Here is a 22,717-nt window from a genome sequence, read left to right as displayed (position 1 = left end):
ACTTGAGGAGGGGCCTAGTAACACCCAAAACTTGTTTTTCAAATAATAGGGTTAAATTTGATTTATTTAAGTATTTTTTTTGAACTTTTGAATTTAGGGAAATATAATTTTTATGAAAATAAAAATCCATTATAAGACTAGATACATGATTGATGCACTCATGCTGTTGCATACTTGCTTTTTGTATTGATTGGATTTTAATTGCAACTCAAAACTATATTCAAAAGCTTTTAAAAAATAGCATTGAAAATTCAGTTTTTAAAAATAATCAAGGGAAAATGAGCTCCTGTTTCTTTTGGCTTGCTGGCCGACTTCCAGCGTCATGTTGCATGGTCCTGTAGTGCAGCCGTGGCCATCTCCTTGCAGCTGGCTCCTTTTCTAGCGTTGGCATGCTTTAGTTCTCCACTTTGGTAGCCTAGATGAGCAGCACCTGTTGGTCTTTTGTCTCTCGCTGAGCATCCGGTGGCCAAGCTTCAATGCTCGTGTCTCAACTAGTCGGATCTGCAGCTAACGCAAGTAGCACGTGCGTAGGATCTTCTCTCTCGTGTCTCAACTAATTGGATCTGCGGCTAAGGCAAATAGCACATGCGTAGGATCTTCTCAACTGTATTTTTTTGACATTACAGAGTACAACGCACACACTCAACACGCACGCACCATCTCATTAAATCTTTCTCTTAGAGCAACTCCAACACTACCCTAAACTTCACTTGGCAAATCTTGGATTTTGCCAAGTGTAAAGCTCAAATGCCAAGTGAAAAAAAGAGGCTTCTCCAACAGTTAGTTATTTTTTTGGCAAATTTGGACTATCTTGTGATTCCTGAAAAAATCAGAGAGACTTTTATGCAAAAGTTGCAATCTATTTAAGGCATGCGTGCATGCTGAATGTATGGGTCCCACCGCGTAGGCAGGATGCCAAGCGCTCCCAACGCTCCTAAATTTGAGCCAGTTGGCCCTCTTTTTGCCAAGCATCCTATTTTGCCAAGTGCATATAGGATAGTGTTGGAGGAGCTTTTTCCATGTTTTGCCAAAAATTAGGATTTGCCAAGTGCATATATGGTAGTGTTGGAGTTGCTCTTAACAACCAGCCAAGTTCAAATTTGAACTGTGGCTGGTAAGTTGTGGACGAATTATTTGTAGAGAAAAGAAGAGGTGTATGATCAGAGATTTTCCTACTAAGAGTATGGACAGTAGTCAAAGCATATTTAGACTCAAAGTCTGTGCATGCAAGTACTCTGTCTAACTTCTCAAAGGTTTGGTTTGGCAGATTATTAGCCCACGTAAATTTTCTTCGTGTTAGCTCAATTTCTCTAAGATTTAAAGCATCAATAACAACATTGAACAAAAAAGGCCATCTGTAATTAAAATTGTCATTATTTTTCTCATCTGGTCTTCGAATAATATTAAAGTCACCGCCTATAACCATAGGTGAGGTGTCTTTGGAACATACTCGAACCAATTCTGATAAGAAATTTGATTTTCGATCAGCCTGAGCCGGACCATAAACAGCTATAAGATTAAACTTGAAGTCATCTTCTTTATGTCTTAGCTTAAAGCGAATAAAAAAGTCCCCTTCCTCAATTTCACCCACATCGAAAACTAACAAATGGACTCCTAGGATCATGCCACCAGATCTACACCTTGGTGTCATACAGTGCCAAATAAATCTCTACCGGCACATATAGTGTTAAGGGTATGTTGTGAGAAGCTAGGTCTTCCAGTTTCTGATAAGTCAATGAAATCTAGGTTCTTTTCTTTTGTCAAATCCGATAAAAATTTATATTTTTTAGCATCCGCTAACCCGTTACAATTCCAAAAAACTCCCTTCATCTTAACTTACTTTTCTTTTTAATTTTTGACTTGTTAAGTTTAGGGTGGCCTCGACTACTTTGTGATACAGGAGTTTGTAGGATCAATGGATCACAACCCCCATCACCCAACCCTTCAAAAACATCAGAATGAATTAGATTTAGCGCTTCAAGGTCAACACTATCATCACTAGTAGGATCTGCAGCTGCCGTTCCTGATTTCTTAGGAGTTGGATGCAATCTGAACGGCACACGTTACTCTATAAAAACCATCGCCCTCCATCTATATTTCCTTTCCCACGGCGCCGCCATCGTCTCGTGAAGCACGCAGCCACGACGCAGCTTTTTGCTTTTCATTTTCATTTTCGGACGCTAGCTCATGCGTCGAAGCCGAATTCTTGCAGGAGGGTACTAATCGCCACTCGTGTTGCTGCCATCTCCGGTTCACCTTTGGCTTCATTACTATTTTGCAGTGAGAACCCCATCCATCTTGGGCGATTCCTGATTTGATTCATGGCTTTTAGGGCTGAGTCTGTGTGCCAGCAAGGTCTTGCCACTGGCCATGTCTGCCACCACGTGAGTCTTAGTTACTATCAGTTTGCGTGTCCTAGGCGAGTGCGTTGTTGCCTGCTATCACTCTATGCTCTCGGTGTGCGTCATTTTGGCTTCTAGCTCGTAGTAGCATGATCGTCAACGAGCTCTAGTTGCTGGCAATGGAGCCTTTCCTGTTTGTTGCTAGCTTGATGATGTCGAGGTGACATTGTGACGACATCACATGGATTTGTGGCTCTTTACAGCAAAAAATCTATAAATACAAAGGAAATACACTAGTTTGTTTTAGCCATATAATAATCATTTTAACTCCAAATTGATCTATTCAAATTGGGTTAGATTCGTATTTGCGAGATCTACATGTCAGTGATAAGGAAATACACTAGTTTATTTTAGCCATATAATGATCATTTGAACTCCAAATTGATCTATTCAAATTGCGTTAGATTCGTATTTGCGAGATCTACATGTTAGTGGTACTGTTTCACCAGTTTGCAACTTTTTATTTTTGTGGTCCTATTTAATTAATTATATTTGTATAGAAAATCTTAGAAAATTTATAACTTCTATATTTTAATTATGATTTTCATGATCTTTTTGTTTGTGTGATGGTAGCGTTGCGTAGAATATTTTTATAATGTTTTATATTTGTTTTACCACAGTTGGTGTATTATTCTAATTGTAGCTTGTTTGCTTTGTGTATGATTGTCTATTGGAATGCGTGTTGTTGATTGATGATCGAGTATAGACGGTGAGCAATACGTTGGTAAGCAAGGCCAAGTCTTTGACGACCAGAAGTAGTCTCAGCAGAGCTTTTTTCAAAGTAAGTATAACTTGGGACTATCCTTGTTACCTACACACTTTTAATACATATATCATATGCATGTGTCCACCTTGACAACCCTAGTGAAATCGTAGATGATTGTTATCTTGAATTCATTGATACCTATTTGGATGTGTATTTGGGTGGTCTTTGTTAGTGCTCGATTATAATCCATGATTTTGTAACATGAATATTTGGATATACAATAAACAATAAAATAAGCTTTCAAACAACTTGAACATAAAGGGTGGAAAGAACTCTAGTTTTTGCTGGATTGATCTTAACCCTCCGTAAGGACTTATCCCTTGGCAAAAGCTGGGACAACTCGTACAACCATGAGGGCTATATGGCTCTGGTTTTAGCTCAGTATGATGATCATTTTCTAGCTTGTTAGTGGTTACCTTAAATGGCGTAAGAATGGCTAGACACGTTGAGTATAGTGCGGCCTCTATCCGTGTGTATAGGCTGCGCGTTATGTGCCATGGAAGGGGGGCTCTATATCTGCCTGCCGAGTGAATCTAATGGTCCTAACTTGTTAGACGAAACCTTTGAAAGGCTTCATAGTGAACCTTGCTGGCTTTCCTGGTATACTAGCCATCCCCACAGATATGGACGGTCCGAAAAACTGACGGAATAGATGGACACTGATGAACATAATTAATGATGATAAATGATAGTTTATTATGTTGTTTATATGTGTTATTTTTAATTCTTGTATACATTGATCATGTGGTTATGGGATTAATTATGATACCTTGATATTTGTTATCCAATGATAAATATGCTATCTACATATAAAAGCTAAATGTAGTCAAACTAGTGTCAGCTAATTGAGCCTCATGGACCTCTGATTATACTTGTTGAGTATGATATGTGCTCACTCTTGCTATTTCATAACACATCAGGATATTCTAATGAAGATGACTGGAATAAGGACTAGTACTAGGCTTGGATTCAACCAATCGACTGTGTCCCTGTGTGGTGCTTCCGTCGAGAGTATCTTTATTTGTTTAAGACTATGTTATGATTATTATTCCACTATGTAATAAACACTGTGATGATACTATTTTAGATTTGTCAACTTATGTGTGCGACTGTTTCTAGGGCGCACATAAGCCTTTTATGCACTCTGTTTCGTTCTTGAAATTTGGTGGTGATATGTTTGATGTTTTATCGCGGACCATCCATATTTTGATCCGACGACCACACGATAATGGGCCAAATGGATCGGTAATATTGGGCTACATATAAATGGGCAGAATGCAGCAAAAGTTCGAAATTGGCCACGCATGAGACAAGTCAGTTGCACAACTAGTATGGGAAAAAATGACTTTTCACACCAAATAGATTTTTCGAATAGATTTTTTCGGTATTAAATGACTTCAAATGAAAACAACATCAAAAACAAAATTGTACAACTCATTGAGATCTACTAGCTCTATTTTGATCATTTTTTCATATGAATTTGTTTGGAGAGTTTAAAATTCAAATATCAAAATTTTAGATTTTCAAGAAGAAATTTGGGGTACTAAACAATTTCAAATGAAAAAGTCATAAACAACAAGATTGTAAAGCTCATTGAGATATACAAACTTTATTTAGATCATTTGGTCATCTGACAAAGTGATAGTAACATTGTTCATAAATTTTACACATCTCTCTCATAGCTCCATAAAATATGAGAGAGATGTGCAAAATTTATGAACAATGTTATTATAACTTTGTCATATGAACAAATAACCAAAAATAAAAGTTTAGTTAGATCCTTTGGAATTGGGAAAAGGGCTTTTTTTTTGGGGGGTTTAACCCAAAAATCCTTTTTATGTTTCATGACTTTTTCAGGTGAGATGATTTCAGGCTTCAAAATCAGGTGTTTAGTTGTCATTATTTTCAAACTTCAAATTTGAATTGTTCAAAATTTGTCACATAACAAGATGACAAAAACAAACACATTAACTTGATAGATGATAATTTTAGAAAAAATAGGAAAAAATTATCAAATTTGAAGTTAGTTTGAGAGAGAACACTAGTTACAAATTTTGACTACAGATTAAAAAGAGAAAACCTTATGTTGATGTTCTTGATTTTTCTGTATTTAATTTTGTTTGCATGGCTCACTTGTAAAAAAAATAATAAATAACGACTCCCTTCATCAACAAAGGAATGGTGTGGTGGTATGACTTGACTTCTCTCTTTGACAGATCGGAGGTTCGATTTCTGCTTTCGTCATTGTCTTTTTGCGTGGCTGCTGGTTTTGGTATTTTGGGCCAAGTTTCAGCTTTGTTGGCCTATTAATTTCTAAAGTTTTTTCATTTTATTTCAAATTTCAATCACAAACATAGTTATTATTGTACTTGATTTATATTCTATAGTTTACATGGTTCTAATAACTTTTGCACATACTATATTACCTAAAATATGTTGTTTAGAATTTTTATGGATTTTCGAGGTGGTTTGTTATTTTCTAAGATTTAAATGATTTTTTGTGCGCTTTTGTAAAATAGTTGTAACTTATACCACATGTCATGTTAAACAAACTAATAATCTCTCACACATAGTTGCTTATAACTATGTGAGAGATGTCTCTATTTATGAACATGGTGCAAATAGATGATTTTCAATGAAAAAGTTATCAATCACATTTTTTTTGATATCATCATGATATACAACTTTAGTATTCGTCATTTATCATTCGACTTCATCCAAACAATTTTAAAACATTAAATTTCAAAAGTTTAGTACTTGAAATCAAATTTCCGCACTAAAAGTAGTTTGAAAAGGAATCTTTCTCATCTTGCAACACCAGTTGATAGATCGTGACTTCACAAGAAAATAGGAAAAAGAATCATCTTATTTGGAGTTATAACGAGAGAGAAAAACTAATTACAAAATTGAATTATAGATTAAAAGAACGAAAATTGTTGTGCCTTTATAGATTGGTGGCCTGGCCTCATGAACGGCCTAGTGGTGAGTCGGCACGTGGGCGTGTGTTCCAGGCCGCAAGCGGGAATGATTTGGGACATTCCAAGAGTTCTAAAATATACATTTATGCGTATCCTGAAGCAAGAAACAACTTATAGTTCAGGTGGTACTGACTTTATGCCGTGGACCAGGCCGTCATGGGCTCGAGTCCCATCTTAGCTTCGTTTTTTGACACCAAATATGATTGTTTTTCCTCTTTATCCAAACTAAAGTTTCCGAACACCATACCGATCACTCCTACATAATAATTGTTGAACTGGTTAGCTCAGTTGGCTTAGAAGCCCCAAAGATTGCGTTCGATCCCCACCTGTGAATTTTGTTTTTGTTGTGTATTTTTATAGTTTTCAATAGTTTCACTACATGACTTAAATGATTCTAAAGCATTAATAGTTAACTAGCTAGCTCATTGATTTTTATTTTGGAGCAACTAGACCAAAAGAGGTGGTCGTGGGTTCAAACCCCATTCTTCCCATATTTTTAAGTTTTTAATAAAAAAATCATGCAAATTTGAACGCTAGATTAGTTTTTTAAAGTATTTTATATATTAGAGGCTATAGTTGTTTTGTGGTTAATTTGTGGACATGTGGATCCCACGAATCCAATTAGTATACATCTAATTGACATGTGGGTCCTCCAGTCCAAGAAGTGGCTATGTCAAGGTGTTTTTTAAATATGTTATTATATTAATGACAAATATATTCAATCACTATTGTCATGAACTATTGTCACAAAGATTAGGAAGTGCACATAGTGACATTTGTTCACGACTAAAGCACAACTAAGTCATATACATTTGTCATCTATAGAAAAATTGTCACAGACACTTTGTTTCTATGACTAAAAAGTGTTGTGTCACATGAAATTTGTCACAAAAGGCCAAATTTTTTGTAGTATATATAAGCCAATTACAGAGATCAATAAAATTGACAATATTAGTGTAGGTTATTATACATATATATACTAAAGTGCATGATCTATCACAAAGATTTGAGTGGTTAAGTGGTGGACTATTGGCTTGTGAAGCTGGTCGTAGACCATTGACTTGTGAAGCGGGTTCTATTCCCCCCACCACATCTTTAGTTTTTGTCATTTTTATTTATTTTAAAATACAAGGCGCAAGGTGGCCTCCGGCCTGGGCTGCTGGGCTGGTTTGCCGCGAGGAAAATGGGCAGCCGTAGTCAGTTGGAAATGGCCCACGAGACACAGAGTTTAGCTTTTTAATTTTTTAAAGTTCATGTGAAGCTCAAAATTAAATCCTTTTCAAACTAAATAAGTTCTCAAATATCTTTTGAAAATTTTGGTAAACACAAAGTTAACACTATTTTTTGAACCTAGATTAACACTAACCTTTAGAAACAGAGTTTTAAACTTGTTTTAATATATATATATATATATATACACATTATTTTCTGTTAATTATCCCAGTAATTGCACTAGTTGTTTTCTGTTAATTTTTTGTTTGCCGTGTCGAGTAACGGACCTTGGATTTCAAGGTAGGGTATGCAATAATATAGTGAAAAGTAAAACTAAAATTGGGGTTGACCATAAAATGCCAAATGGAAATAAAAATGAAGGTCAGGTAATTGAACCCACGACCTCTTGCCCAAAACACCAATCACTTACCACTGGGCTACTAAGATATATTTGTATGATATAGCGCAAATAGTTCTTTTATCTGGAACCATAATACACATCTTTTATCTCGAATCATTATTACACATCTTCAATGTGGGACCCACTGGTGGGACCATGGCGCCACATCATTTTCTATAGAGGAAGTAGAAATTAAAGTGCAACCAAGTAAGACTTCATTGCAATAGACGTATAACAGTTGCCATGACTATGGCTAGTATTACTACCACGCAAAAATAGTGGCAATACGTATATAATATTGCATCTCACAACAAGAAAGAATGCAATAGTCATCTAGCTATTGCCACAACGAACCAAAGCATGTTGCAACCTAAATCAATGGTCGTGATATTGCTCTTCATAAGCAACCAAAGCTAATATGGCTTCCATATCATATTTCTATTGCAACACACGAAATGCTAATGCAACTCAAAATTGGTGTAGTTGTATAACGCACAAATTGCAACAAAAATCCTTAAAATGGGTGTATTATCATGAACTTGTTGCAACTAAAACAAACAATATCGTAACATAATTAAAGTGTAGCAATATGTACACCTATTACTACCAATTTAGAGTTTGGGTGTCATAGGACCCCCCCTATTGCACCCAAATGAGTGGTGTTGCCCAAGTGTTTCGTGGCTAAAGGGGAAAAACCTTGTAGTGCAGCCGTGCTCATGGTCACGAGGAGCCTTGGAACCAATACATAGTAAATGTATACTAATGGCAAATCTTTAATATTAATGTTGATTAATATGTTGTTTATGATGTTCTTTATTCATTTTACTTTATCATGAGTTTATTATTGGTATGGCCAACTTGATGCTACTCATATGCTAAAATTGTGACAACTAAAAGCTACATGCAGTTAAACCAGTGTCTAGCCTTTGAGCCATCATGAACCCCATGTTAAGTTTGCTGAGTACGTAATGTACTTATGCTTGCCTTTACATTTTATTTGGATAAAAATCCCGGATGGGTACCAGATTGCTAGTTTGGAGAAGGGTTTAGGCTTGTGATCAACCAGTCAGTTGTCCCTATAGATTTGGAGCTTTCGCCTGAAGAATGAAGTGCACTTCCGCTATTTGCTATCTAAGGTTATATCTTTTAAATTAAGTTCGTTATATATTAAGCATTGTCTATTGATAATACCCTTATTTGTAGCTATATGTGAGATTTTACTTTCTGGGCTCACATATGGCATGTATCTGGTTTTGTTCTTAAAATCGGGTGCTACAGGTGTTGACCTATCGGTGCTTCTTCTATAGCTTGTACTTCGACGGGATCAGGCTCTATGTGGGCTTGCTCCTGAGATGGCTCTGGATCTAGCTATCAACTTTTGATTCAAGTAAGATTCATGTTTATATTATTCTTCTAGTTTGTGAGTCTCGTTTGAGTGCTTTAATCTACTGTAGTAGTTTATAGTATAATTCATAGTGTAAGTGTGGCGCTTAGACTCAGGTTACTTGTAGATGCATCCTATATTCCAAATCTGTGGTAGATCACAAGGGTGACTTTATACTCTTGTTGAGTCTTCTATAGTCCACCTCCCGTCTGTAGGCCAAGCAGGAGACTTCTATTACATGGTAGATTCATACTCTATCTACAGTCTTCCAAACTAATTCCATAGTTCAATAGTAGAAGATGTGGACTGCCCAAGTTAGAAGTAGAAACCCTTATCGAGTTATCCTCTCTATACTCATACTATCGACCCCATACTAAATTGATCCTTCCCTACATTGAAATCTTGTTTCCACTTTATATCTTGCCCCAACCATAGTTTATATTTCCAACTCATTCACCTTTTATAGTTAAGTTAGTATGTAGTTGACTCACTTGTTTCCTTGTGGATATGATATTTAAAACCCTCCAGGTGAAAGCTACAACGATATCCATGCGCTTTAATAAATACCAATGTTGGGCTTGCAATCCTAGTGTTTGATCTAGAATATGAGCTATAAGTGTTTAACTCAACATGGTACAAGATAATCCTTAGTTGAGGTGTGAAAAAGCTTGTCCTTGGATCAAACCGAGTTAAATATCTTAGGCAAGTAATCTAGATTGGACCAATTTGAGAAAATTATCTCACTTCACATGGTTACGCACTAACCTATCTAAAATTTGAGCGCACCTTTTGTGGTCTTCGATGACATAGGGGGAGAGAAATTACAAAGATAGATAGGGGGAGAGGAGTAACATGATAAAGGAAGGGGACCAATTAAAATTTTGAAGCAGACAAGTAGGGGGAGTACGCTTATAAACTTATATGTTGCATTTGAATGTGCATTACATATGTTTGCTTGCATTTGCATTAGCTTTAAAGCTTTTCTCCAATACTTTGCTTGTGTGGTGTATGCTAGTTGTAGGTTTGATTGATGAAATGAAGAACTAGCATGCATAGGAAGTGTGACTAGACTTTTGTGCTTTCACAAGTGGCACTAGAGCCTTGTTTATAATATTGATCTCATGGGGTGTTCTGGTATTGTGAATGTTTAGTTACTAATGGTTCTAAGTGTGGTGTATATTGGCAACTCCAATTGGTATCATGCTTCAAAGGTCCATTCTTTACACCTTAGCATCATTTGGTAGAAATTGACTCCTATCTTTCCTATTCAAGCATATGTGCAAGCTTTCAAATCCAAATTCTTAGCACATATGTAGGGGGAGAAATTGCTACCAATTTGGGTTTATCAAACTTGTCTATAACCTTTGCACATGGTAAAATACTTGGGCAAGCAACATGAATCTAAGAAAATTGTTTTGAAAATCTTTGTAAATGGGTTATCATTAATTACCAAAAAGGGGAGATTGAAAGCCCTAGTTTGGTTTTGGATAATTGATGAAACCCAAAGTACTAACCTCTATGCTAAGTGTGTGGATTAGATGAGATTGGTATATGCCAAGTGATGGAGCAAGAGATGATCATGGTGATGATGGTGATGACCATAAGATGATCAAGTGCTCAACTTGGAAAAGAAGAAAGACAAAAACAAAATCCTATGGAGATCGAGGAAAAACTATTGCTTAGGGTTTTGGTTTTGGTGATCAAGACACCATAGAGGGTGTCATCATATTTAGGATAGATAGCCGTACTATAAGGAGAGGAATTCTTTAGCTAAGCGGTTATCAAGTGCCACTAAGTGACAATGTTCATGTGCATGCATTTAGAACCTTCTTTGCTAACTTAACCCTTGAAAATATTTGTGAAAATATGCTAACACACGAGCATGAGATGAGACACTTGGTGGTTAGCACATTTGAGCAAGGGTTGAAGAGGTGGAGAGGAGTCAAGATTTGGTGCTTTTAAGAAAATCAAATGCATATTTTTTGTTGTGTCGGAGGGACATTTCAGAGAAGTGAGGAGTGGATGCTGGCCTAAGTAGCATTAGACGCTGGCTTGGCATCCGATGAGTACTGACTGTTGCAGCATGTGAGACACGTGTGTATTGGAGCGTCCGATGCTCTACTGTCGGACACGCCGGTACTCGCATTGTAGCAGGTGACATCAGCGTTGTGCATGAGCGAGTCTTTGGTAGTGCATGTCAGACATTGAGGAACGTCCAATGGGGTACTGTCGGACACGTCTGATGCCTCCCCAAGCAGTTTCTAAACTCTCTGAGTAGCGTCTGGTGTGAGGGTTGCGCGTCTGGTGCATGGCACCTGACGTGTCTGATGCCTGCTGACTTTGAACTTCAATGTTTAAGTGACCATTGGAGATCAATAGGTCACATTCAATGGAGGACACTTGGCTCAATCCAATGGGCCTATCAAGGGATTGTTAGACGCTGGGCCACATCCGATGCCCTGCGTCGGAGCGTCCGGTGCCCCCGACAGGGCAAGCATCACGAGCCCAATGGCTCTATTTGTAGAGGCAGCTTATAAATACATGTTGCCTGGCTTGGGGCTCACTCTCTTGACACTTTGATATACTTGATATCCTTGTGAGCCTAAGCAAACACCTCTCACTCATCTCCATCATTGATCCATCATCATAGTGAGATTGGGAGCGATTCCAAGTGTATTTGCTTGAGTGATTACATCTAGTGGCACTTGGGGAACGATTTGCTGTGGTTTTCTTGTTACTCTTGGTGGTTGTCGCCACCTAGATGGCTTGGAGTAGTGGAGGATCTTTGGCACGAGTTGGTGAATGTTTGCGGCCATCTCTCGGTGATTGTGTGTCACACCCGGATGTAAAAGAGCATTCGGGTGCCAAATCACATGTGCGCCAGGATCTCAAATTCACACACATGGATCGACGTCATCAATGGTACAAAACATAGTGTCCAAATAAATTACATAAATGAGTATAAAGTATCATTATTAGAAGCCAATGGGATCAAAGTACGAACAGAAAGCATAAACTAAATTGTTCCATAAATAAAAGGTGAAACTAAATCACGCCGACGTAGCAGGACCACCTTGCCATAGGAAGGTCAATGGTAGAATTACATGAGCCTAACAACCAGGTGACTCAGGGTAGTCCTCAGGGAAGTCACAATTGTACTCTTGTTCGTCCGAGCAACCTTTAATGATTATAGCAAGGGTGAGTTCATGTCAAACTTAGCAAGCACAGACGGAAAGTAATGACATGCAAGGCTTAAAACAAGGTAAAGCTGACATGGTTTGACTGTGGTAGCATTTTAGTTGATCACTTTTAATTATAACTCTATTATTAGAACAACCTATCACTAATTGTGAGTAGCATAAACCCAACTCTTAATTAGTGTAAGTAGTAATTAGCATCTTTTAAATGACTATCCTAATAGTTATTGTAGTCTGAGGATCAACCCCAATTAAGTACACTGGATAGCAATCCTGCCAACATAGAATAGCCATTCCGCCAAAGCACGAGGTAGCAACCTCAGCAAGTTCCATCTCCAAGTATCATGTGAATCCAATTTGCTCATCATGTGAGAGTCTGGGCCACTCGTGACCGTGAGCACGGATGATATATTAGTTTTACACTCTATAGAGGTGTCCACGTCCACTCCAAGTCGTGATTCCCATTTGCCCGAAATCATGACTCCCCAAAACACTACCAAGGTGAGCAGGTAGGGTCTCACTACGAGACCTTTCACAGGGTCCATCTAATAGGATGCCGTTGGTGTAGCACCCAAGGTGTTAAGCATGCACTTAGCCTTATCAAAACATTCATAAGCATTCTCATCAAACATAGCATCATGAGCATGTCTTTTCATCCCAAAAATATGATTTTATGTGTTTTATTCCAGGTGCTTTAAATATGTTAAAAATATGATGCTTGCTTCTAAAATTGTAGAATATTCAAGATAGGTTGGTTTGTGTGCAAGAAGATTTAAGAATATTTTTGTGCAAATTTTGGAGCAACAGAATTTGAGAAATGGAATTTATACAAAAATCCCCATAATGAATTTATTTGAAAACCTAGAACTAGTTTTAATCTGTAATTCAAATTCTATTGAGAATTTGGTCTTGCTTATTAAAACCAAGTTGTAGAGTTTTTGTTTTGGAACAACTTTGCTTTTGGGGGCAAAAGCTGGAAATGATTTTATAATGGTCCAAATGAATTTAGAAAAGAATTGGAGAAAAGAAATTCAAAAAAAATGGAAAAGGGGGCAGGCGCTGCTGGGCCAACCCCGCCTCCCTTTCGGCCCAGACAGCAGCCCAGTCTGCCTTCCCCCTCCCCCTCTCTCTCCCGCGCACGGACGCCCGCCTCGTCCCAGCCAGCGTCGGCCACGTGGCGGCCGTACGCCGGCGATGGACGCGCCGCGGCTGACCGGCTTCACCTGGTCGGGACGCCGGCCCGGGCTCCCAGGCCACTCCATTTGCTCTGTCGCCTGCGCCCCTCTCCCTCCTCCCTCCACTTGCGAGCGCAACCGCAGCCGTAGGAGCTCCGCCGCAGCGCCATCGCCGGAGCAGCTCCGCTGCTCACCGCCGGCCACTCCAGTGCCCCAATCTCGACGCCGAAACCACCAGCGCAATCGCCGTCGTCGCGGTAAGCTCCTGCGAACGCTCTACCGAGGTGACAGCCCGTCGAGCGTCGTGAATCGCTCGCCGGAGTTGCTCTGACCTCGCCGGAGTTGCTCCGCCGCGTCGAACATCGCTCGTTTCTGCCTCGTTTCGCTTGCTTTTTGGCGCGTTAGATCCGTAGTTCGACGGGGAAGCTCGGAGGAGCCTTTGCGCGTGTTCTACCGCACCGGAGCTGCCTGGCCACGGCGAGCAGCGCCGCCGTGCCGCCATGCATGCTCGTCAGAGGTGCTCCGGCCATCCTCCGGCCAATCCGAGGGTACCGCTGGGTGCGCCTCGCTGCGGGGAGCACGATGGTGCTTACCCATTGGCCGGGAACCTCACCGCCGGCGAGATCCGCTCGTCGGAGGTGCCCTCCCTCTCGGTCTCGCTGACCAGTGGGGTCTGAGGCCCACTGTCAGTCGCAGGTGGACCGCGTTGGGTGTAGATCTGGGTGTCTTTAGCGTTTTTGATCCCGATCTCGAATTGATTTTCAGAAAAGGTTTTCCAGAAATCGATTTAAAACTTGTAAAATCTATATTTTGAGTTCTGCAGCTCCAAACTTGATGAAATAAATTTTGGTGTGCTCTTTATTTTCAGATCTACAGTTTGATGTAATTGCATGTCATGTTTGAACACTTTTTCTGGACAGAAATAATTAATCCATGCTTTTACTAAACTTAGAAAATGCATAGTAACTAAAGTAAGACTCAGAAAAATGTGAAACTTGTTTTGTTGGCTCTGCATGTGTGTTAACTCACTGGGAAAATGTTGTTACACATTATTTGGTGTATAAATGAATTTATAGTGATTTAAATGCTTGCATGACAGTGGTTTATGATTTTTAATAATTATTTGGATCATGCAATTAATCTGGAAATTTTTGTGGGTGTTTCCTATGATATTAGACAAATTATAAAAATATGAAATCTGTTGTTTGACACTTATACCATAGTAGAGTAATTGTAATTGCCCTTATTATTTAATCTTGTGATTTTTGTAGCTCAAAATAAGTATCCAAAAATTATGAAAAATTTATAGTAAACTTTATGCTTTACTGGTAGTCTCCTGTAATTCTTGGAGAATTTATTGATAAACAGAAGTGCATGCTAATCTTGATGGGCCTAGAAATGGATAATTAATTTATAATTGTTATTTGTGAGTTAAATGGAATAAGAAGGGGTTTGGTGTATCTTTGAAGCAACTTGTGGGTTGCGGGTTATACTTGAAAACATTTATAGAAGAGAATGCAATAGATGTTTAATTCAATTGCCCATTCTTGGATGATGTTGACTACCTTGTAAAGAGCATGACCAATTAAATCGCCAATGCATCATGCCATGATCATTTGGTACTTTCTCATACAAGCATTCACTCGTACATCCCGCACTCCACTCATGAGCATACATGCATCATACAGGCTCGCAGGAGAACGAGGTGGGACCCGAGGAGCCAGAGGAGATTCAGGAGCAGGAACCTCCGGAAGCAACCGAACCCAGAGAAGAGCTACAGGAGTGTCCGGATCACCGGCCCAGCACGTTTGAGAAAGGCAAGCCCCGGAGCATTCTATGTCTCCCTATTCTCGCTAACTTATATGTTATACTACGCTTGTTCGGTTATATTGCATTTAAGTGATAGGAGTTGGTTGATACCGTTGATGCATTGGTGCTCCTTGATATCACCCCTTGTTTATCTACCTTGTCCTATGTAGATTGGTGCGGAGTCTATGTTTAGCTTGCTTAGTCCAGTAGAAGTCGGGTGATTTCCTGTCACCTGCGAGATATAGGTGGATACCTGCTTAATTAAGCAATGACTGCTTTGGGAAATGAATAACCAAGTGTGGAATGGAATTGGAAGACCGGGCAGGGTCTTATGGTGGGTTGACTATAGTGCCCCTGCCTGTGTCGATTAAGGACCGATCGTTGACGGCCCTCTTGTCATGTTGAACGCATGCCCCACATTTAGCTGGAAGGATAAGTTGTTCCGACCGCGAAGCCTGAGCACTATCTGGGCCGGGAATCGGCCCGATGTACGCGCTGTATTGGTGATGGTTGAGGAGAACGACGAGGGCGCGGCGCGCAACCTTGGTATACCTTGGATACCTCGGTCGCCGGAACGGTCCTCGGGTACGGGCGGTGCCTGTCGAACCCGCGAATTGGTCCTGGATAGTGCAATACGGTGATCTGTAGCTCACTTGATCAGTGAGTGTGGTTTGTGTGGGGAATACCTCGCCAGCTGGTTAGAAATCGATTCGAATCGCCATCGCTCCTGGATAGTGAGCACTTGACATGAGCTTCGTCCTCGTAGTAAGGACTATGGAACACTTGGGTTATAAAGATAAATGGTTTCATGAATGCTATGATGAGGTACCATCATATTGTTACACTTGATTGTAATAGTGCAGGTGCAAACCTAGACAATAGGTAATGATACTGTCAACTTGAGCAAATTAAAAGAAGAAAGATTTAGGTAGGGCATGTTAATAGCATCTTGCAGTTATGCAAAATGGTTGTCAGCTACCCCACTATATAGCCTTCATGATCCTTGATGAGTCTTTATTTTAATTTATGACGGGTAAGTCTAGCTGAGTACATTCTCGTACTCAGGGTTCTACTCCCATGTTGTTTTGCAGATGGTCAAATGTACTATGGTTATTGCATCCTCTGTCTGTACCCAGCCATGGGTGATGACTAGACCAAGGGCGATGGTCACTCCATCTTCTCTTTTGCTTTTGTGGGAATGACCGAATTATGACACAGTATCAGACTAAGTGTGTGTGTTGTATTTTCGAACTATGAAGCTTCCGCTACTTGTGAACTTGGTTTGTAATAACTTTAAGAACTCCGATGTGTTTTAAGAATGTTGTAATCTGGATGTCTTTGTGAATGGCGACCGCTAAACTTATTACGATCTTGGCTGTATGTACGATATGTGGTTTGAAATCCTTCGAGATTTCACGGACTACGGGATTATATGGGCTTAAGCTCGATGGTTTGACTATGCAAATGGTCACTATTAGGCTTAATCTCTTATAGTTTGGTCGGTTCTATTACAGCTGGCATCGGAGCAAGGTTTAGCGAGTTACTATTCATAAGTATGTTCTAAACAAGATCTAAACCAGTTTAATAAAATATTTTATTAATTAATAATGGTCAAGGTGTTAAACTAAGTTTTGGAAAACTATCTAGTGTGCCATGGTCATATCCTTTATGCCCAGTTAAGGACTCTAAGGTGGCTAGTTAAGTACTGACTTGGTGTTTAATGCATCATATTTATGTTTCGTCGCTCATACGGCGTGCAATAGTATGAGTACCATTCATTTGAGTGATAATGTATGGATCAATTTTTCCTCTACGCCACGGTAAGTGGGAGCTGTGAGAGCATGATCGGATACACTGCCGGTCTAGGGGAGTGTTGTTAGGTGCTGTGTCATCCACATATGTTTTGGTGTGTTTGGGAACAGTACCGCATGTTGGGAATTCCGTCCTGAGAGGCGATGCCGTCATTAGGGCGATGATGTGGGTAGCAACATGTCATATGCATGGACGGGTGTCTGTGTATGTGGGGTGTATAGCTTTAAATTCTTGTTCTGCATAATCATACTGTGGGTGGGCTGAAATGAGTTTTCTGCAGGTACACTAACCACGTTCTCGCTTAGAACGTTAGTTACGTTATGAGAGAACGCTGTGTGCCACCGCATATACCGCTTAGTGTTAACCTTTCTTTCTAAGTTTGTGAGATCGTAAGTTCGTGCATGCATCATGATCATTTCATATCATTGCTTACTTTCCCCCTTAATTTAATCCGTCCCAATTCTAAATAAAATAATTAAAGGTAATCCTCGATCTTAACCAAGGTATTCCATTTGCAGCAGATGGCACACACTAGGCTCACCGCTCGCATGTCCACTGGTGGGCGGGCCCCTCACCATCCGTTGGCAGCTAGGAGCTCACGACATGAGAGCAAGTTCCTGGAGGAGTTTGGGATGCCCACTTTGCTTTGGAGGGTGCTCAGTTCGATGGGGTATCCTGAAGGAAGGGAGCCTCGCTACTATTGGGATAAGAAGCCGCTTGGTGACGAGACACTGGTGGGGATCGAGGCAGTTGTCCCTACCAGTGGAGGTGACCCTGCTTGGGGCGGCTGGGTGTGTAACACCCCAGTTTTATAGTTGCACTAATCATGTGCATAGCATGAGCATCATCATCTACTCAAAGCATATCATGATCATCATCTATCTTGAGCCATGTCATTCTATGCAAAATGTGATCTAAATTGCTTAATTAGGCTTCCTATGCTTATTTTTTAGTGAACCATGCTTGTGTTTGTGTTCTATGCCTTGGTAATTAGTTTATTTATGTTTAACTTAACCTTGGGAACAATGTTCATGTTGATCACTTCTCCAAAATAATCACTTAAGTCATACTTATGTAAATAGGCCCTAAAAAGCTCTTTTGCTTAGGCTTTTAAAAAGTGTTTCATAAAATGTTTGCATGTCAAAACTTCCTACAGCAAAGTTGTAGAAACGTTTATAAGGAACAAAAGTTGTTTGATGGCCATCTCATGAAAATGACCACAAATAGCTCAAAAGTGACCCACAAGGCAGTTTTGGGGCTGTTTCCAACACTTAGAAAATTTTCTAAGTCTGGGAACACAAACAGTTTGCTCGATCGATTTTGAAAACTTCATATCTCTCGATCCAGGCCGATCTGGCTTTTGCTCTAGTTGACAAAGTTGTATATCTCGGCTAGTACTCCAACTTTGTCAACTACATCATGTTCTAATTCGCTCTGGTTTGGGAGTAAATCGTTGTCAAAGTAGCTCTGTAAGTCGGCCATCGTTTTGTCTGAATCGGAATGGAGCTCACCGACGTGGCCGACCGGCGGCAGAGCAACGGCGACATTTGTCGTCCGTACGTCGTTCCTGGCCCCGCTTGTCAGCTCCCAGCGCGCGCATGACGTCCACGGCGTCGCCCCGAGCGGAGTGGACGCGTCCACTTCCTCTCTGCCTCGCCTCTCTCGCCAGAAGAGCGCCCGCAGCGAGCTCACCGTCGCGAGCTCACTCCGGCGAGCTCGTGCGCGCTCCTCGCTGCGTTTCAGTCCACCAAACTCCACCCACAGCTCCGCCGTGAGCCGCTCTTCACTTCCCACCCTCTAACTCGCCGCGAAACCCACCGGTGAGCCGCCATTTCCTTCTTCCCCCAAATCGGGTCGCCGTCACCATCTTTTCCGGCGAACTCAATGCCGAGCCCTGTGAAGCCTCTCGTCGTCTTTGGTTAGGTCCTAGAGGTTGCTTAGGTTCCTAGCTTGCGTTTGCGCCACTTAGTGGACGCTCTACCGAACTCTCCGTCGCCGGACACGATGCGCAGCGCCGCCGTGTTTCCGCCGGAGATGGGTGCTCTCGTGGCCAGCGTGTTCCACGAGGTTTCAAGCCAAGCCGCGTACCTAGGAAGCTTCGCCGTAGTTTGCTGGTGCTGTAGAAGGTCTTAGGTCACGCTCTACCGGCCTGAGGACTCCGGCGTAACGCGGAGCACCTCCGCCGAGCCGCCATCGTCGACGGCGAGCTCCTTCCAGTGGCTCCGTCGTGGGGAAAAGGGGGTCAATCGAGTCGCTAGAGTCTGGGGATCATGTTGGTGCCCTTGGTTTGGCCAGAGACCTCGCCGTCGCAGAGAAATCGCCGTCGAGAGTCGCCTCGGCCGTGAGGGAGAAGAACCTGACAGCCGGGGTCCACTGTCAGTGTCACCCCTTCCCTCCTTTTCTTTTATTCAAAATCCTGATTTTGGTTTTCTTGCAAAAATCATATCTCCTGTTTCTGAGATCCAAAAATTGTGAAACCAATTTTGTGGTATTACTTGAGATGGCTAGTTTTTAATAAAAATATGAAATGAACCATGTTTCTGGGAAAATATTTATTAAGGATTTAATCTTGTTATTCTTGGATAAATTCATATCTCTTGTTATACTGCTTAGTTTGCTCTGAAAATTTTATGGTAGTCTCTGTGTGATACTAGAGTGCTTTGATAAATATTTCATGATTTTTGGAGTAATGCAGCTTTGATATGTAATTTATGATTGAAATTTGGCTTGTTTCCTTGATTAAATTATATAAAATAATTGGTGCTTATGCTGGTGCTCTACTTTGGTAGTAAACCTGTTTATGGTATTCCTCATATGTAAATAATCTGAAATCTGTGGTTTGGCACCATATAAGTCATGTTTTCCAATTTATGAAATAAGCACCTAGTTATATGTTAAATGTATATCTTTAATTTGGTATGTGAAATGGCTCTGAAATTTCTTTGGTGATGCTTTGATGCTATACTTGTGCTTCTGTAATTTTTGTAGGTTTTTCTGAGCACTTTGACTAGTATCTTGTAATTATGCTCTTTTCTAGAATTAATTAATAAATGCCTTGTTAAGTAAATGTTTGGGGGTTATCATCTGGTGTTTTGGTAACCTTGTGATATGCTTGTGCTCATAAGCCATGTGGTTGGTATGGTTTATGTTTTGGTTATGTCAGCAAATAATTAATTAAAGGGTTAAAGGCTGCTCTGGACAGCAATGGAGTAATTTAACTTTTGCTTAATGATAATTTGGTTTTCTGGGCAACTTGTCTAAATCAAAGTTGTTGTAAACTTATTGAACTAGCTGTGGTTTAAATTTGGAGTCTTTTTGTCTAGTAGTTTAAAAGTTATGGCTGTTCCAAGTTGGGTTCCAGAAATAGGTGCTCTCTGTTTTTCTGGGACAGAACCTGGAACTTTGTTTAAATAACTGGTTTAATTTATGAATCTTGCTGTAATGTTTAAAGATGATTTGTATACAATTTCATAAGCTTTCCAGAATGTCCTCACCCATGTTTTTTGGATCTTTGTGGTAATAGTTATGATCTGTTTACTAAGCTCATCCAGCTGTTTGATGCTTGCTGTTATAGGTTATCATGATACGTTTTGGGCTAAGTTAACTTGTTAACTTGTGCGAACTTGTTATAACTTTTGCTCCGTTGAGTGTCCAGTGAGTTACTTATGTTGTCAAGCATTCATTCTTTTGTATGCACACCTTCTCATTCACCGAGCATGCAATAGGTGCATCGGACGTGGTAGCCTCCTTCGAGCTGCAAGTGAACCCCGAAGGCCAGGAGGGCAACCCGGAGGTGGAGGTCCAGCAAGTCGGACCCGAGGAGCCAGAAGAAGAAGTTGAGTGCCCAAATCACGAGCCAGCCTCGTTCGTGAAAGGCAAGCCCCGGAGCATTCTAAGCCTCCCTTTACTTTTGAAAGTTTATTTAATATGTTATATCTATTGGTGCATTAAGTATAAGAGTTGTGATGAAACCTTTGCTGCATTTTACTCCATCCTTGTCCAGATACTTTACCCTACCGTGGTTGTAGAGTTAGGATCGAGTAGCAGCTTAGCCATGCTTAATCGGTAGAAGTCGGGTGATTTCCTGTCACCTGTGTGATATAGGGTTGTGTCGGATCACGATGGTCTATATGTGCTATCGTGGCTGGAACCTGATTAATTTGACTTAAGCCAGGCGGAGTTTTGCAAGTTTGTAGTAACTCCATTTGTGGCAGCTAAGGACCGATCGTTGTACGTCCTCTTGTCATGTTGAACGCATGCCTAACACTTAGTTGGCCGGATAACTCGTTCCGACCGCGAAGCCGAGTAGTATGACTCAGGCCGGAAGACCGGCAAGTATAAAGTGCGCACTACCGGAGGAAGTGCGGCGTGCGGGGGACCATTGGCGTAAGCCCAAAGGCAGGTGAGTTAAAATTTCTGACCTCCCTGGCAGAGTGGTAGCTCTGGGAGTGCGGCTCTGATCGGAGCCGCGATTCCTGAGTCGTACCAAAGGTGACCCGTTGGCTCTCCGACGGGGGATGCTTGGGTGAGTGCTAGGAATAACCCTCCCGCTGGATAGGAATTCGATTCGAATCGCCGTCTCTCCCGGTCAGTAAGAACTTGACAGAGCAGCGGCAAACGTAGCATTCACTAATGAACTTGGTTCATGATAATGATGATAGCAAGAAGAACATATGATGAACTTGATATGGTTGTTATTGCTTGTAATAATCAAGTGATGTGTTGTAGTACAGGTGCTAATCTAGTGGTAGGCTGATGATAAATAAATATGATGCTCTTACATTGGGTTAGTCTTAATAAAGGCTTTTGGCAAAATGTTGAGTCAACCAGCTCTACTTTTATATATTAGCCTTGCATGATCCTTGGTGTCTTTTATGTTTTACTAGACGGGTAAGTCTAGCTGAGTACATTCTCGTACTCAGGGTTTATTCCCACCTGTTGCAGATGACATCTTTTATGACGGCTTTGTTGGGTATTTTAAACGCAAACAGAAAAATCCGCAAGCGCACGGATACCGATGTAGCCTTCACCCGGGAGTATTCCAGAGTATTGATTTTCCACAGAGAACGTGAGTGTACTAATTAAGATCCAAGATCGCCCAAGGATAACTATATAATTATTTTTGGTGGGAAGAGAGGAAGTTTCCTGAGAGTTCTCTAGTTGATCTAAGAATCAAGAATTACTTCAAGATTATCTATATCGGGACATCAGAGCACTAACCACAGAAAGAGATGAGAAGGGGGCTAGGAAGGTCTGACTACGGTCCTACAAACACCGATCCGAACGTGGTGGAATACGTCGACCGTTAGGGCTGTCACTACCCTAAGGCTACCACAACAATCCGCAGGATTGGGTGCAATTCCAGGTAATTGCAAGACTAAACACCACGTCTAATCTATTAATTACTACTCTAGCGTTATAAAGACTAGAGCACTTGATGCAAGCGGGAATCCAATAAATAACTTGAATGTAAATAAAAGTAATTAGAGAACTCAGGAGTTATGAGTTGAAGAACCTGGAGAACGATGAAGAACGAACCAGTTGCTGCAAAAGTATAATATTGAGGAAGATCCGACAGATCC

The sequence above is a fragment of the Sorghum bicolor genome, chromosome 3 (assembly GCF_000003195.3).
Source record: "Sorghum bicolor cultivar BTx623 chromosome 3, Sorghum_bicolor_NCBIv3, whole genome shotgun sequence".
In the NCBI taxonomy this organism is placed as follows: domain Eukaryota; kingdom Viridiplantae; phylum Streptophyta; class Magnoliopsida; order Poales; family Poaceae; genus Sorghum; species Sorghum bicolor.
This window is presented reverse-complemented; position numbering follows the sequence as displayed.